The 13,828-nt window shown below is 42.0% G+C and overlaps 1 protein-coding gene across 13 annotated transcripts in view; it reads left to right on the top strand.

The window, feature by feature from the left end:
- The window catches only part of LOC111871350 (CUGBP Elav-like family member 2), a 1,228,155-nt gene that overhangs the window by 63,428 nt on the left and 1,150,899 nt on the right, over positions 1 to 13,828 (top strand). For all 13 annotated transcript variants that reach the window (XM_023864398.2, XM_023864392.2, XM_023864391.2 and 10 more), the window contains exon 2: positions 10,429 to 10,525. The gene's annotated coding sequence lies outside the window, so the exon portion shown is untranslated. The remainder of the gene's footprint in view (positions 1 to 10,428; positions 10,526 to 13,828) is intronic.

Here is a 13,828-nt window from a genome sequence, read left to right as displayed (position 1 = left end):
ATTGAGACTGGTAGAATATCATAGAGGGAAGCACAATGGACCAATACTGGTCTAAGTGCATGGGGAAACCCACCCTCTCCAATAACTAACTAACTATGCTAAAGTACTCAGTATCTAGTACGTCTGCATGAAATTAAGTCGTGACCAAGGATTATCACAAACGAGGTAACTTATATAGTTAAAGAGCAAGACATGAGCCCTGAGAAAATTAGGGTCTGTAGGACAGTAGCACCTCCATTGCCATGTTAGGCTTTAAAGATGGACGCATCACGTCCCTCCGGAAGTGTTGGCGACTGTCTACCAAACTGAAAGGCGTTACATTGCAAAAGACCTCAACTCCAGTACTCACCGCCGTGGGAACTGGTTCCTATCAATAATTGTGCGTACGTGTCGAATTCTGACGGTGCAATAGAAGCGAGACTGTAGATTTCAGTAAGGTCTAAATTGTGCTTCGGATTTGAGGCGATTTAGACCTTATTTGGGCGTCAATGTTGCACAATTTTAAAATCTTTAGTAAGATCACATAGAATCTCTGTAGGGCTACGTCTGTTTGCCATTGTTTTCGTCTGTATATGAAAGATGAAAGAAAAGTTAGTAAAATCATTCTGGGACATTCTGTATTTAAGGGAACAAGAGTAAAATAAGTTCTTATTGAACGCAGTATATCTGTACTCGGTCTGGATTTACGGCACTAGACTGCTCCAACTGTTGAACAGTAAAACTGATGGGGAAAAGCAGAGAAAACGATTCTGTGTGCCACAAATTGGAGTGAAACTACAGCAGATGGGAGAAGTGTTGCTTGCTGCCAAGTCTTTGCGCTACCATTTCCGGCCCAACACAGTCACGGGCTGCTGACCCTGACTTCTTTACTTTTATAGAGGTTCCTCTGTTTCACACAGGAGCACATTCGTTTCCAAAGCTACGCAGCTGCCCAAATCCGAATTGTGCTCCTAACGAATTCCTAAATTAGACTTATGATCGCTCGAGCACTATTATCTTCATCTGAGGTCATAAACTACCAATAAAAAGAGGAACGTTACGTGACTGAGCCCTCAGTAGCTGTGCAGATATTCTCAGCGCTTTGGAATACACAAATTGGTAACAGTGGCTCAGTGAGAACACAGAGCTGTGAGAAGGAGACTCCATTCGTAATACGCTGTTAACGTTAGGGTCTGTTGTTGATGTTGTTACTGTTAATAATACAATAGTAATAACAAAATTATAGTTTAAGCGATATTATTGTTATTAGTTGTAGTATTAGTAGTAGTAGTAGTAGTAGTAGATTTGTACAAAAATAAGAATTTAATTGTTGTATAATTGGCATTTGGGCTGTTGTTCAACTACGTTGTCCAGTTTTTTTTCTTTTCGTTCTGATCATTTTACAGACGGTAGGACTCCTTGGACGAGTGATCAGCTCGTCGCAAGGACTCAACCTAAACACAGGACAACACAAACACAGAATAAACACATACACATAACAAACATCCATGCCTTGTGTAGGATTCAAACCCACGATCCCGTCTTCCGAGCGACTGAAAAGAGTACATGTCTTAGATCGTTTGGCTAACGTGACCGGCCATGTTGTTGAAAGATGTAAATAAATACAGAATTGGATTTAATTGTTGTGATTCTTACAAAGCCCTTGGGAAGTTGACTTGGCGCGTAAATAAATAGGAATTCAATTATTATCATTAAATATTAATAATATTTTAGCTCCATACAGGCAGGAAGTAAAGGAAGGGAGGAAGCAAGGTTAAATTTTTCCTTTTCTCGTGCACAGCGCCATGAAAACTTGTGGATAGAGAAGTATGTGTGGTACATTATTAACCTTGGCACAAGATGGAGATGAGTAGCCAGCATCACGCTGGTACCGCTTTATCCCCTGGAAAAGAGCCCTCGGCAACCACTGAACAACAACCCGGGTGGAAATTAAAGCCAATATGGACATGGTGGTAAGATGAAAATCCTTCTCCTTGTCAGGGATCGAATCCAATTTTCCGTCCCGATCTTAAAAGCACAGAGTCGAACGGTGAGAAGTGGATTCAACCGGCTCAGGATTGGGTTCAGAAGTGGAGAGTTTCAAGCGCTGTAGAGAACCTACATAAGTGGAGGGAAATTCCTTGTCCGGTGAGCGACTGACACACTCTCACAGAGGATGTCGTCCCGTTAAAATTAGATGAATTTCAGTTCTGAGTCGTGGCTTCATTAATTTGTCATGTTGGCAGGTTTCATATGCTTGGCGTGTTGACAGTCTCGAACAGCCGATGCAGTTGTGTTGGTATTTTTTTGTTCCGCAACATCTGCCTATACGTCCCTTCGTACCAACCCTTGCCATTTAGACTCCCCACTAAAATATGTCCACTTTACTCGACTTCAAAAAGCGTACAGCCAGATAAATGTATATGTTCGAACGATTTTTTAAATCTGATAATTATGTTCTGTTACAATACGTGTTCACCGTTTTTTATTATCATCAAGCGCTAAACAAACACCGCTGCACTTTTTTTGCGTGTTTTCCGTCTTCACTCTTTTGTTTCCGAGGATCCTGCATTCTGTGCCACTTGTCCGTCCCGCTGCAATCGCCTGGGTCCCGTTACTCCTCCCAAATTGGATCCTCTTGTCACGGTCGCGCTGTCTGAGGGCTTTTCTTCACTTCCACGGAGTTGGTCCTGCTAGGCGACACAGCACAGGAATGAACTTGTCTCTATACCGCTTAAAACAGCACCACACGAAGGCCTAATCAGAGACCTCATTTCAAATGTTTACAAACAGATGCACCCGTCTCCAATCGCAATGTAGAAACGAATTTGGAGTGGTTCCAGTTCGGATGGTCCCTGTGTCTTGTACCGTGTACGGAATCGCGCTTATTTATGTCCTTTTTCAGTGATTATCATTCTCGTCGCCATAGTCACGTGATATCTCTCATGGATTTGTCCCTTATATACCTAAAACATTTTCAGTTGATGGCACCTTGGGGAACTCGAAGGTACTGTTAATTAGAATTGAGAATTAGCATGAATTTCGAGAAACGCTCTGAAACAAATACATATTGTTCTTGAGATAAATTCGCAAAGTCGCCATCTTCATTAAAAGTGTGAGTCACCTGGAGTTTCATCTCAGGTAATGTCGAAGTCCGTCATTGAGTTGTATGTTAAGGATTTATGCAAGATCAATAGTAGTGTTACCTACCATCTCCTTCGTGAATAAAAAAAAGACAATTTTCCAACAGTTTTCATACAAAAATCTGCATGCCTTTCTTATCTACCCCATCCAAGTGACATGTACGACCAACTACGGTTCCCTGCGTCAAATAGTAGGGGGTACGCGGTAGCGTAGTTGGTTGAGACACTATGCTATAAGCCGGAAGGTCGCCGGTTCAAAAATCCCGATGAGGTCATCGGATTTTTCTTTTCAATTTGCCTAATCCTTCCAGCCGCACTCAGCCTCTAACACCAATGAGTACCAGGAATATTCTTGGGGGTAAAGGCCTACCGGCGTGTAAGTCTGACAACCTTACCGCAATCTGTGAGCCAATTGTCTAGGAAATGTGGGAACCTCAACATATCACAACCTTATGGTACTCCAAGCCCCGTTACAGGGATAGCTTTACTTTACTTTTACGTATTAGTAGAGAATGATCTAGAAACACAGGCAGTAAAACCGTCTCCTCATCAGGCTGCAGGACAAGATCAATAAAAGGACAGACAATAAGTTCTACGAAAATGCACAAAGTTCGGGAGAGAGAACGACAGCAACAAATCCGATTTGCATTTACAATGATGCTCAGAGCAAAGTTTGCTGGAGGCATGGTTACTGATATTCAGTTCATTGTCGTGCAAGGAGAGGCCCAAAGTTTGTATAGTACGAAACTAAATTTTTACTGGTTATCTTACAAGGGGGTGAAAGTTGGCTTCTTCCTGTAAGGTTGAAACACACATTAAGGTGTTTGAAAACAAGTTCCGAGTAAAGTGTGAGCTTTTTAAAAGAGACTGCAAAGAAATTTTTTACTTATTCGTTGTTTCTTTTAATTCAAAGAATGTTCTATCTGAGGGTCAAGCAATAGCAGTGACAAATATATGTGTCCGAGAGAGTAACACGTGTCAGTCATGGAACAAACGCTAAATTATCTTCACAGACAAAGCGGATAGAAGTCAGCTACGCCACTGAGTCTCTCTGTGTTAACAGCAGAGCTTTTAGCACCATTTATTTTATTTTCTTACTGTTTTGTGTTTGTTATTAATTTTGTCTTTTCTTGTTTATTATTTTTCTTTCTTTCCTTTTAGTACTTTTGAACCTGAAGAAGAAAACACAGACGGATTTACTTTAAACTAAATCTCTAGAGAAATTTCAGAGGACGAAAGTGAGACGAAGACAAGAATAAAGTGAATTAGATGGGGGCTCTTTGGGTTCAAAAGGGAAAAGGCGCCCCTTACGAAATGCTTTACTGGGAGAATCACAGTGACTCGTCCTGGATGTGAAGGCTAGCCGCAGTCGGCCTGATTTCTTCTGCACCACCAAATAACCGTAACAGCGTCCTCTTCTTGTACTGAAAAATGTAAAAACAATTGGACTTCCCCTGCTTATTCAGCGTATCCATCTTTTGTTCTTCAGTACTCTTGAACCAGTTACAGAGTCAAATTCGTCCGGCCTAGGACCCCTTAAAGTCGAAGAATATAATTTGCCACAAAAACAAACTCCATAGTTTTAGTCCGCAAGTGAACTATACCGACTGAGCGACCGCCGCTTGTCGGCGAAGTTAGTGACAACTTTAATGGATAGAGGGTGTCACATGGTCAGCACAACGAATCCCCACTGCCGTTAATCTAGATTTTTTAAAACCAAAGCCTCTAATTTTCCATTCAAGTGAGTGGACCCATTCCAGACCCAATACTTCTCAGAAAACCTGGTAGTGCCGGGAATCGAACCCGGGACCTCTGGATGTGTAGCCAGGAACTCTGACCCGTAGACCACAATTTCTGCAATTCTGTAAAGAAACAGCCATTTTATACATTTACTCTGTAACAGCTTCACACTTTGTAATAAAATTTCATTTATTTCTTTCCATTGGTCTAATATATTATGTTACCACGTATGACATTGCATTCAGAGGTAGATTGTTATAATTCAAATGAAGGCGAGCGGGAATGTAACGAATGTTGATAAAAATAATGCAGATCTGAAGCTTCCTGTCGATATTTTCATAATTTTCATGTTTCTGTGTACTGCAGATTTGCTTACTAACACATATTAAAAACCTTTCATTTCCCGGAACAAAGTAAATGTGACTTATGTCACCCTATCTCTAAGAGGTTCATATCTACGTAGGTCTAAAGCAGAGAAAGAAATTGAAGCACGAAGAAAATTACTGGATCGGGAGTTTCATGGTTTGCCCCTCCATCAGATACTAAAATGATCAAATTAAGGAAGATGAAATCGGAAAGACTTATCGGGGAATTATACATTTCTACAGAATTTAGTTAGAAACTCTGAAAGAAAGAAACAACTTGGGAGATCGAAGCTAGTTACGAGGACTATATTAAAATGCATCATTTCTTTACGAGCCTCTGGACTGGTTCAACTGACCCTGGACAAAATATTAGAACTTCAGTTTTTCTACAAGGCAGTGAAGTTCTTGATCAGTTGGGCAACTGTTAGCTGCTCAAGGTGGGGTTTCTTTTTATTGTTAGTGGGGCGGGACTAAGTCCCTTTTACTGCGGCCACTTCTGGCCTATTTTACCCACCCCAGATGATAGGTGAGGGTGATTGTGGAGCAATTGGTGGAATGAAGATTGGCAGGGGAAACCGAAGTGCTCGTAGAAAACCTGCCCCAGCGCCACTTTGTCCACCACAAATCCCACTTGACCAAACCCGGGATCGAACCCGGGCGCCGCGGTGAGAAACCAGCGACTAACCGCTTGAGCTATCTCGAGGCCGTGAGGTGGGGTTTAATACTTGATACTATTAGGAAAAGTGTATAAATTATTAATTTCCTTCCTCTGTCTTAAAGTATCACACTACGTGAAGCAGTGTCCTGTGAGAGAAACGGACAGTTTTCCCGTGTAGTCAAGACATTCCCTGTTTTTATGGAACGCGAAGGTCTATTATCTGTTCAAGGTAGTCAGCCATTTCACTGTGTCTGAAGCCGCTTGAATCCACTTCGTTTTTTTTTTTAATTCTGTGCATGTGTTCTCCAAATAACTCTCAGTCGAATGATGTATATTTACAATGTGGAAGCTAGAACTGAAATCCTTTTCCCAGCGCAAGATAATTCGAAAACTGTTCCTGGATATGTAAGATTTGAGGCTTTCACGGCGGTGACTATGAAGAAAGCAGTCTGCTTCTACCGGTTCTCACGGTCTCTCCGCTTGCAGATTTCTTATATTTTTTCTTCTACCCTGAAGATGGAGGCGATACGTTCCTCCGAAACGTCGGTTAACACCACATATACACGGTGCCAAATCCCAGAAGACTGCTTTCTTCATGTTCCTGGATAATTCGGAAAAGAACCATTCTTCATGAGGAGAGAGACTGAGGACAACCAGCTGACCAGAGTGTGAATGTACGGTGAAGGCACGCTCAAAGACAAAGAGTAATTTCATAAAATCCCCTTAGCCTTTGCAGTAAAATAGAGATAAGACAAGATCATGACACTTGGTGCTTCGTGTGTATTTCAATGTCTTCTCTCTTTCGGAAGGAAAACTTTGTTACTGAGAAAGATAGTACACAAACAGAGAGAGTTTTCGGTGCAGTGCAGTATCAAGCAATTACCTGGGATGTAAGCAGAAAGAGAGGCAGAACGAACAGAACGTAGAAAGATGGCGGTAGGAAACAAAGCAGACCACGAGAAGAAAGAAAATATTCTCCAAAAACTCACGTCTTTTCATCTAAAGTTCCCTTCTTTCTATCCCATCTCAAAGCGGCTCCTTGCTTTCTCTCCTTCTAAACCTCCTTCTATCCTGTCGTATTGCTGTGAAAATCCAATTAACCTCGACCCCAAAAAGCTGCAAAGTCTATTTTGTTCTCTACCTACCTCCTATGCCGCTGAGTGTTTCTTCATTCTGCCTAATCCTATACTACTTAAAACCCTTTTCCTTTGTTAAGTCATGAAAGCTGTGATGCTATATATTATGTTTTCATTAAATTAACGGATTTATGGATGCAGAGGAGCTAGTAATGCAAATAAACTGTTTTACGACCTTAAACTTAAATGAGAAGTACCAAAATAATTTCCATCTCAAAGAAAAGTTTACTTTGATTCGCTGGCAAATCAATATCTGCCACTATTCTGTTATTCCTTAAGGCAGTACTATGAGCATAGTTCATGCCTAAAACGGACAAAATTACAGGAAGGTGGAAAGAAGTGTCATAGTACGGAGGTTCAATATTTGTACTCAACAATTATTATTCAAATTAAGGAGGACTGGCTGGGAAGACATACAGAAGCATGTGGAGATGAGTAAAATATACAGACTATTGATGGAAAACAGTGTGTTAGCTCATTTCGGAGACTTAGGCGTAGTTATTGTCACGTGAATTAGTGACTATAGACGGGGTTCGGGTTGGTAATTGGATTTATTTACCGTGTGCATGTTGTAACTAAAAGTAATTATAACACTACTACTGATTTCCTCTTTACAAATCACTCCACACTAATCTTCTCAGTCTATTTCCACTAGTATTCACTATCCGTTTCTTGCAATGGATTTTTAACACAGAAACTATCAAAGTCTCACTAAATTACGCACTCCCAATATCACTGTACTGTGAACGGAGAAGTTCATGGAGGTAGGCCTAGGCCCACTGAGGCTGTAGTGCCAAGGAAAAAAAATCACTCTACTGCGGAACATGTAAAGTCGCACACTAAGTCACAGTCTAATTCCTTCGACTGTCTACTCCCTGAGTTCCGATCTACGATTAGTTCTAGTTCTAGTTCTCGTACACCGTTGTATTCCCATTCTCTTGACTCTCACAGATGCTAGTCTCGGAATTCGGCTTATTTATGTAGACGTGGCACGGACCACATATCACAGAGAACACATGCCTCTGCTCGGACCTACAAAGAACACCTGCCTGCATTACTAATTCCACTGTTGTTTGACGTCACCATGTACGCGTGAATGTCCCTAGCGCGCGCTGTATAGCAACGGTCTGTGAGCGAACCACAGAAAACACTGCTCCTGTATCGTTGGCCGCATGTGTGTTGCGGGTGTTGCCTAGCAGTGGGTCGATGCGTCACAATTTTAAACTTACATACATACTCATGGAGCTGAACCCTTCTTGAGGAGCTACCAATTCTGCAGCTACTCAGGAATTTCTCAGCATTGTTTTGAACCCGAGGGTTCATTACCGCCTTCACTAGAGCCTTCCACTGGCCCCTATACTGAGCCATATCAATCCAATCCATACCATCCCACTCTATCTCTGTAAGATCCATTTAAATATTGTCCACCCACCTACGCCTTGGTCTTTCCAGTGGTCTCTTTCCTTCTGGATTTCCCACTAATATCCTATATGCATTACTCTTCTCCCCAATTCACGCTACCTCCACCGCATCCTACTTGACTTGATCATTCTAATTGTAGTTGGAGAAGGGTAAAAATTATGAAGTCACGATATTAAAATGGCATTAAAATCGACCTTATAGATTTAAGTTTGCAGGTGTTAACTGCATTTAGCTGGCTCAGGCAAGGATCGATTGGCGGAACCCTGTGAATACGACAGTGAACCTTCGTGCCTCGTAAGAAATGGGGAGATTCATGACCACCCCAACGACTGTGATCCTCTCACTAACAACTCTCATTCGTTCGTGTTGCCTGCAATTAACCTACACAAAAGCCAGAATACACTTGTTCATATATTCTTAAGAGTCGCGTCTGGTATAGCTCAATAAAGTCGAACACGTGGGTTCTACCTCCAGGGACAGCAGCCGGAGTGGAAAGCAGGCGACTCACATCCGTGTCTTGTCCTGGTGCAGAATGCACGAAGCGTGTTCCATACTCCGAGTTTATTTATCCCGAGTAAGCTTAAATGTTTCAGTTCTTAAATTTCCAGCCATCTTCTCGGCCTTGTGGAGTGAGATTTCTGTAACATATGAAATTCAGTTTGTATCTAATTCATAACTCTGACATCACAGAACTCCATATTGGCAGAAACTACAGAAAGAGATAAGCATGGGTCCGGCGCGAGGGCCCAAGTTAGCCAAGAGGCCGCGGGAGAAACACGATTTTAGGGGCGGCACATTCTGCAGACTGTTGAATGATAATTTTTTCTCCTGTTCTTTTGTATCATCCTCATTAAGCAGAACAAGTTATGCTGTAAGGTAAATCTAAATATAAGCTGCAGCCGATGGTATTGTGGTCTAATTGCCTATCTCCGGCTGGCACAGACACGACCGCGAACCGGATGACGTCTTGTTGTATTACCGTTTCCTTGATTATGACACTGATGGCTGTTTTTGTCAGTGTTGCGAAATTTCATGTTTTAATTGTGAGTGAGTTTTGAGAATGATGAGTTGTTTTCAATTTGGGAGAAGGGGAGATTCCTCCTCTCCTGGGGACGTACACAAGCCCTAATTTATCATGAATTTTCTCGTACGCACTTTCAATTTCCCATGACTTCCTCAAGTTGCTTTCTTACGTGACTCAGTTTGAATTTAATTATTCGCCAGAAAGTTCGAAGAATATATTGTGAGATGTAGACCCATTGCTAGGCAACGTCTCGGTAAACACATTCTTGCAGAAGCGAACACGCTTAACAATAGAACGTTTATACGCCTTCTAAAGTAGAGAGATGCTGTGTTTTCTGCGTGGTACGTACAAAGTGGTTATAAAGAAGATTTCGGGAGCTGACAGGAGCAGTATAGAATAAAGTCGATTTTCGAGATGCCAGTCTGCCAGGATACAAGTTTTGGAGCAGAGGAATTGAATTGAGTCGAATCTTCTGAATTTTCACCTGCAGAATAATTGCAAGAAAGTAATTAGGCTGTGAAATTTTCATATATGGTTTAAAGTGACAGTGAGATTGTTATAAATCCGTTGCCAGGATACGGCTAGTGAAGAGAGAATCATAGTGCATTTGTAACTGTGAACTGTGAAGTGTGTACAATAGAGATAGCGTTGTACTTCCGAGTTCTGTGTATAAGGTGTCAGTAAATCCAATCATCATCCAATTTAAAACCTATTTAATAAGTCAAGCCCAAACCCCATATATGGTAGTATTATAGATGATATCAGATTAGGTCCACCAAAAAAGTGACGACAGAAACACGGTATGGATGTCCAAGAATAAGGAGATGTACATGAATGTGCATACTTTCGCTGACACATAGAAATGGTTATGTGCGTCCACACTCATAACAGGGCTCAGAGATCTTTGTACAGCCATAGAACCTGAACAGTGTGTAATCATGAACCTCTTCTCGTGTTTCAGTTCCGTGTTTGTCGACTAGTATCCTGTAGCAGTCTTCACGTGCTGGTTTTTATTTCATTTTTCCTAGGATTGTTGACACTTCCCTCAACATATAAAGGTAAGGAAGACCAGACGTTGCTTTTCAATTTTGTGCTCTAGTGCAGAAATATGTTTCTGGCTGCCATCTTCTCTGATTCTTGCCACTTTCACCCCCTTCTCATTCTCACCCATCTTTCTTTCTCCTGTCCTTCCTTACGACATAAAAGCATACATGCTTGCGGAATTTCCATGTCTGTGTGTTCCCGTATGTGTCGCGCATAATAATAATTAAACCTGTCCTCGAATTTTCATGGTACTCTATATGAACCTCGTTGCCCCTGGAGACCACCTTACTTTTATAATTTTTATTTTCCTACCATCAATAATATAAACACACTCTCCTGCTAATTCATGAGGTGGGAGCGACACTACCGGCCCTTAGTAGCTGAAGTCGTGAAATGTTCTCAGACAAAGTGTACAGCATCTCAGAAAGTACGTTTTGTTGAATATTACACAAGAGTAAGTCAAGTAAAGGTATCCCTGTAACAGGCTGTGGAGGCCCATAGGGTTGTGAGATGTTGAGGTTCCCACATTTTCTAGACACTCCGCTCATAGATGGCGGTAAGGTTGTCAGCCTTACGCGCCGGCTGCGCTTTACTCCCCAAGAATATTCCTGGTACTCATTTCTGTTAGAGGCTGAGTCGACCCCAGGGCTATAGTGCAGCTTGAAGGATTAGGTCAATTGAAAAAATCCAGTGCCTTCATTGGGACTTGAACCCGCCACCTTCTGCCTTGTAGCATAGTGCCTCAACCAACTATGCTTCCGCTTGCCCCCTACAAGAGCATGACGGCTAATATTAGGCAGCAACATAGCGTCTACTCAAAACTTCTGTTGCATGTTGTCGCAGGATGTTTGTGTGGTGATACGTAATAGTACTAACCATGTAAGATTTGAAGCATGCAGGGCGAGTAGATGTTCTAACGTTTGCTTGGGCCATGTCAGTGTTGAAACAAGAACCGTCATCAGGTCGGCACACCAGCCTTAATGTTAGTAAACAAGGATATTTCTGAAACGTTGGTTATTTGTTCAACATTGACATGGTTGTTCGCCAGAGAAAATTTTAGCGCAGATATTAATAATGTCAAGTATCTGAGGTTTGCGTGACTAATAAGATGATGTTTGGATTTGATGATCGAATTTATTGAATATTTACACAACTGGCCATAACAGTTCACAAATCACTATGTGACAAACTGTCATCTTCGAATTATTCTGACCTCCAACTTAACTACTTCACTACTCCGTTGTACTCCCTCATACTCCTTTGTTCTTCTTTAATTCTTCTGATTGTGCCCTCTTATAATTCCTCGGCACGGACCCCACGGAAAACACCGTCTTCTATTGTCAAGAATCCTTTATTGATCAGTTACATAACATTCGACATCCTTCAATTGTTGTGAGAGTTACTTCAGGAATGTGTTTACCGAGCCGTTTCCTAGCAATCGGCATTTGCGTCACAATAACTACATTCTTCCTATGAAACGTCTTTATATGTTAATAATTAAATCTTGAAAGCGTGGCGATGTTTCGAAATGTTCCTCTTATACCTGACAGATTTAACGTAATCGTAGTATTTACATGCTGAAGTCACTCACCGGTACAGATCGGTAAACTCTGGGTCGCTAATCTTTATAGCTCACCGTAAACTTGAAACACTTTAAAGTACGCACCGTAGGTTCTTCCGACAAATTTTTCTTTGTGTTCTTGTCTTTACGGATTATACAATTTCACGCCTGTAGCGACCTCGCAATTCCCTCTCTGCATCTCCTTGGTTGTCCGCTTCTCCCTTTGCTCTGCAGGCTTATCATTGCGTGCTGTACTCAGCAACCTACACTTACCATTCTCTCTGCACGGATTATAGCTCCATGCCGTCCCGATAACCTCTCCTCAGCGTTCTCCCTACGCGGTTTGTAATTCCGCAATATCCTCCGCAGCCTATCTGTAGCATTTGCCCTGCATGGGGGTTCACCCATGAAGTTAACTCTTCAGTTGCATTATCGACCTCGTTTGCTTTCGAATTTCTGTATTTTGTCCTTATCTGTCTTTGCAGATCTAATAACGTGTGTCCAAAAGGCCACAAAAAATCCACTTCCACTCCTTCTGTCCTTTTTCTTTAAAATTGGTAAATTATAACTTCAGAACAGCGAAAGTCTCCGGAATATATATATACATGTTTCTAAGTTGCGTAGAAGTCACATAAATTGTCGCGAAAAACAACAATATTCGTGAGACTGGTTATATGATTTTGCGACACTAAAGCGAAGGAAACAGAAATCAACCTCAAAATTTTCCATTAGTATAAGATTTGGGAATCTCATGAAACGGAGTCGAGTGAGAATAAGAGCAGACGAGTGACACCAGTCGTCTCCGCACATGCAACCGTCGACTGAACCATATGCCCCTCAGTAACACGACATTTACTTGCTGCAGAGAGTTCTCATCCGAGCGAATCCCCTTTCTATCTCATACGGAATGTGCAGGAAGTACTATCACCAATTCCCAGACACAGAATATCTTAGAGAAAGCAGACATAAAGACACGTCTTTCTCGTAGCCTTGAGGCTGTTGTTCCTGCATGCTGCTCTTATTCCCACGTGAATTTAACACAGCGCTCCGTTCTTCCATGCTTACTGCCAGCCATCTTGGAAGTTTGAGACTTGGTCCTTCTTTTTCAGCCTTATATCCTGATGACAAGTCCTTGTCTCCGCTTGGAATGGTATCCATCTTGCAGAGGTGTTTATCTCCACATCTCTTTCGTTGTGTGAACTTCATTGCTGCATCCTCTATATATGTTTCCCTACTCTGTGTTTCCTCCTTTTAGTTCTTTCATTATGGCGTGTAACGTGCACGTCTCCGTTCCGCTTTTGGGCACGGAGGGGTACGGCTCATCTATTCAGCTTTCTGTGGGACTCACTGTTTTCTCTTTGTATGTGTGTTTTGTCTATTCGTGGGGTTAGGACAGAGATAGAAGCCTGCAGCGCGGCTTCATGTAATATTTAATCTAGGTTTACGGTAAATGAAGAAAGTTGTCTTCTGGGTTTAGGCACTGTGTATTCTTCGTTTTGGCCGACGTTTCGGAGGAACGTAGCGCCTCCATCTTCAGAGCAGTTGAATAGCTGCGGAGAGCAGTAGCTGTGGTGATAGGATGTGGAAGGTGCTGCTTATATACGAAGTAGGGAGGGGGGGTGGTTAGGGAGAACGGACCAATGGGAGCAGTGGAGAGCGATTAAGGCCATATATGGTGTGTGACTAAGGGAGAGGGGGAACGGCCAGTGAGTACAGGAAACTTGAGGTCAATAGCACTAGGAAGTGCGGTAGTCAA

The sequence above is a fragment of the Cryptotermes secundus genome, unplaced genomic scaffold (assembly GCF_002891405.2).
Source record: "Cryptotermes secundus unplaced genomic scaffold, Csec_1.0 scaffold1, whole genome shotgun sequence".
Lineage (NCBI taxonomy): Eukaryota > Metazoa > Arthropoda > Insecta > Blattodea > Kalotermitidae > Cryptotermes > Cryptotermes secundus.
The sequence above is the reverse complement of the archived record's forward strand: the minus strand, read 5'-3'. Positions and strand labels throughout refer to the sequence as shown.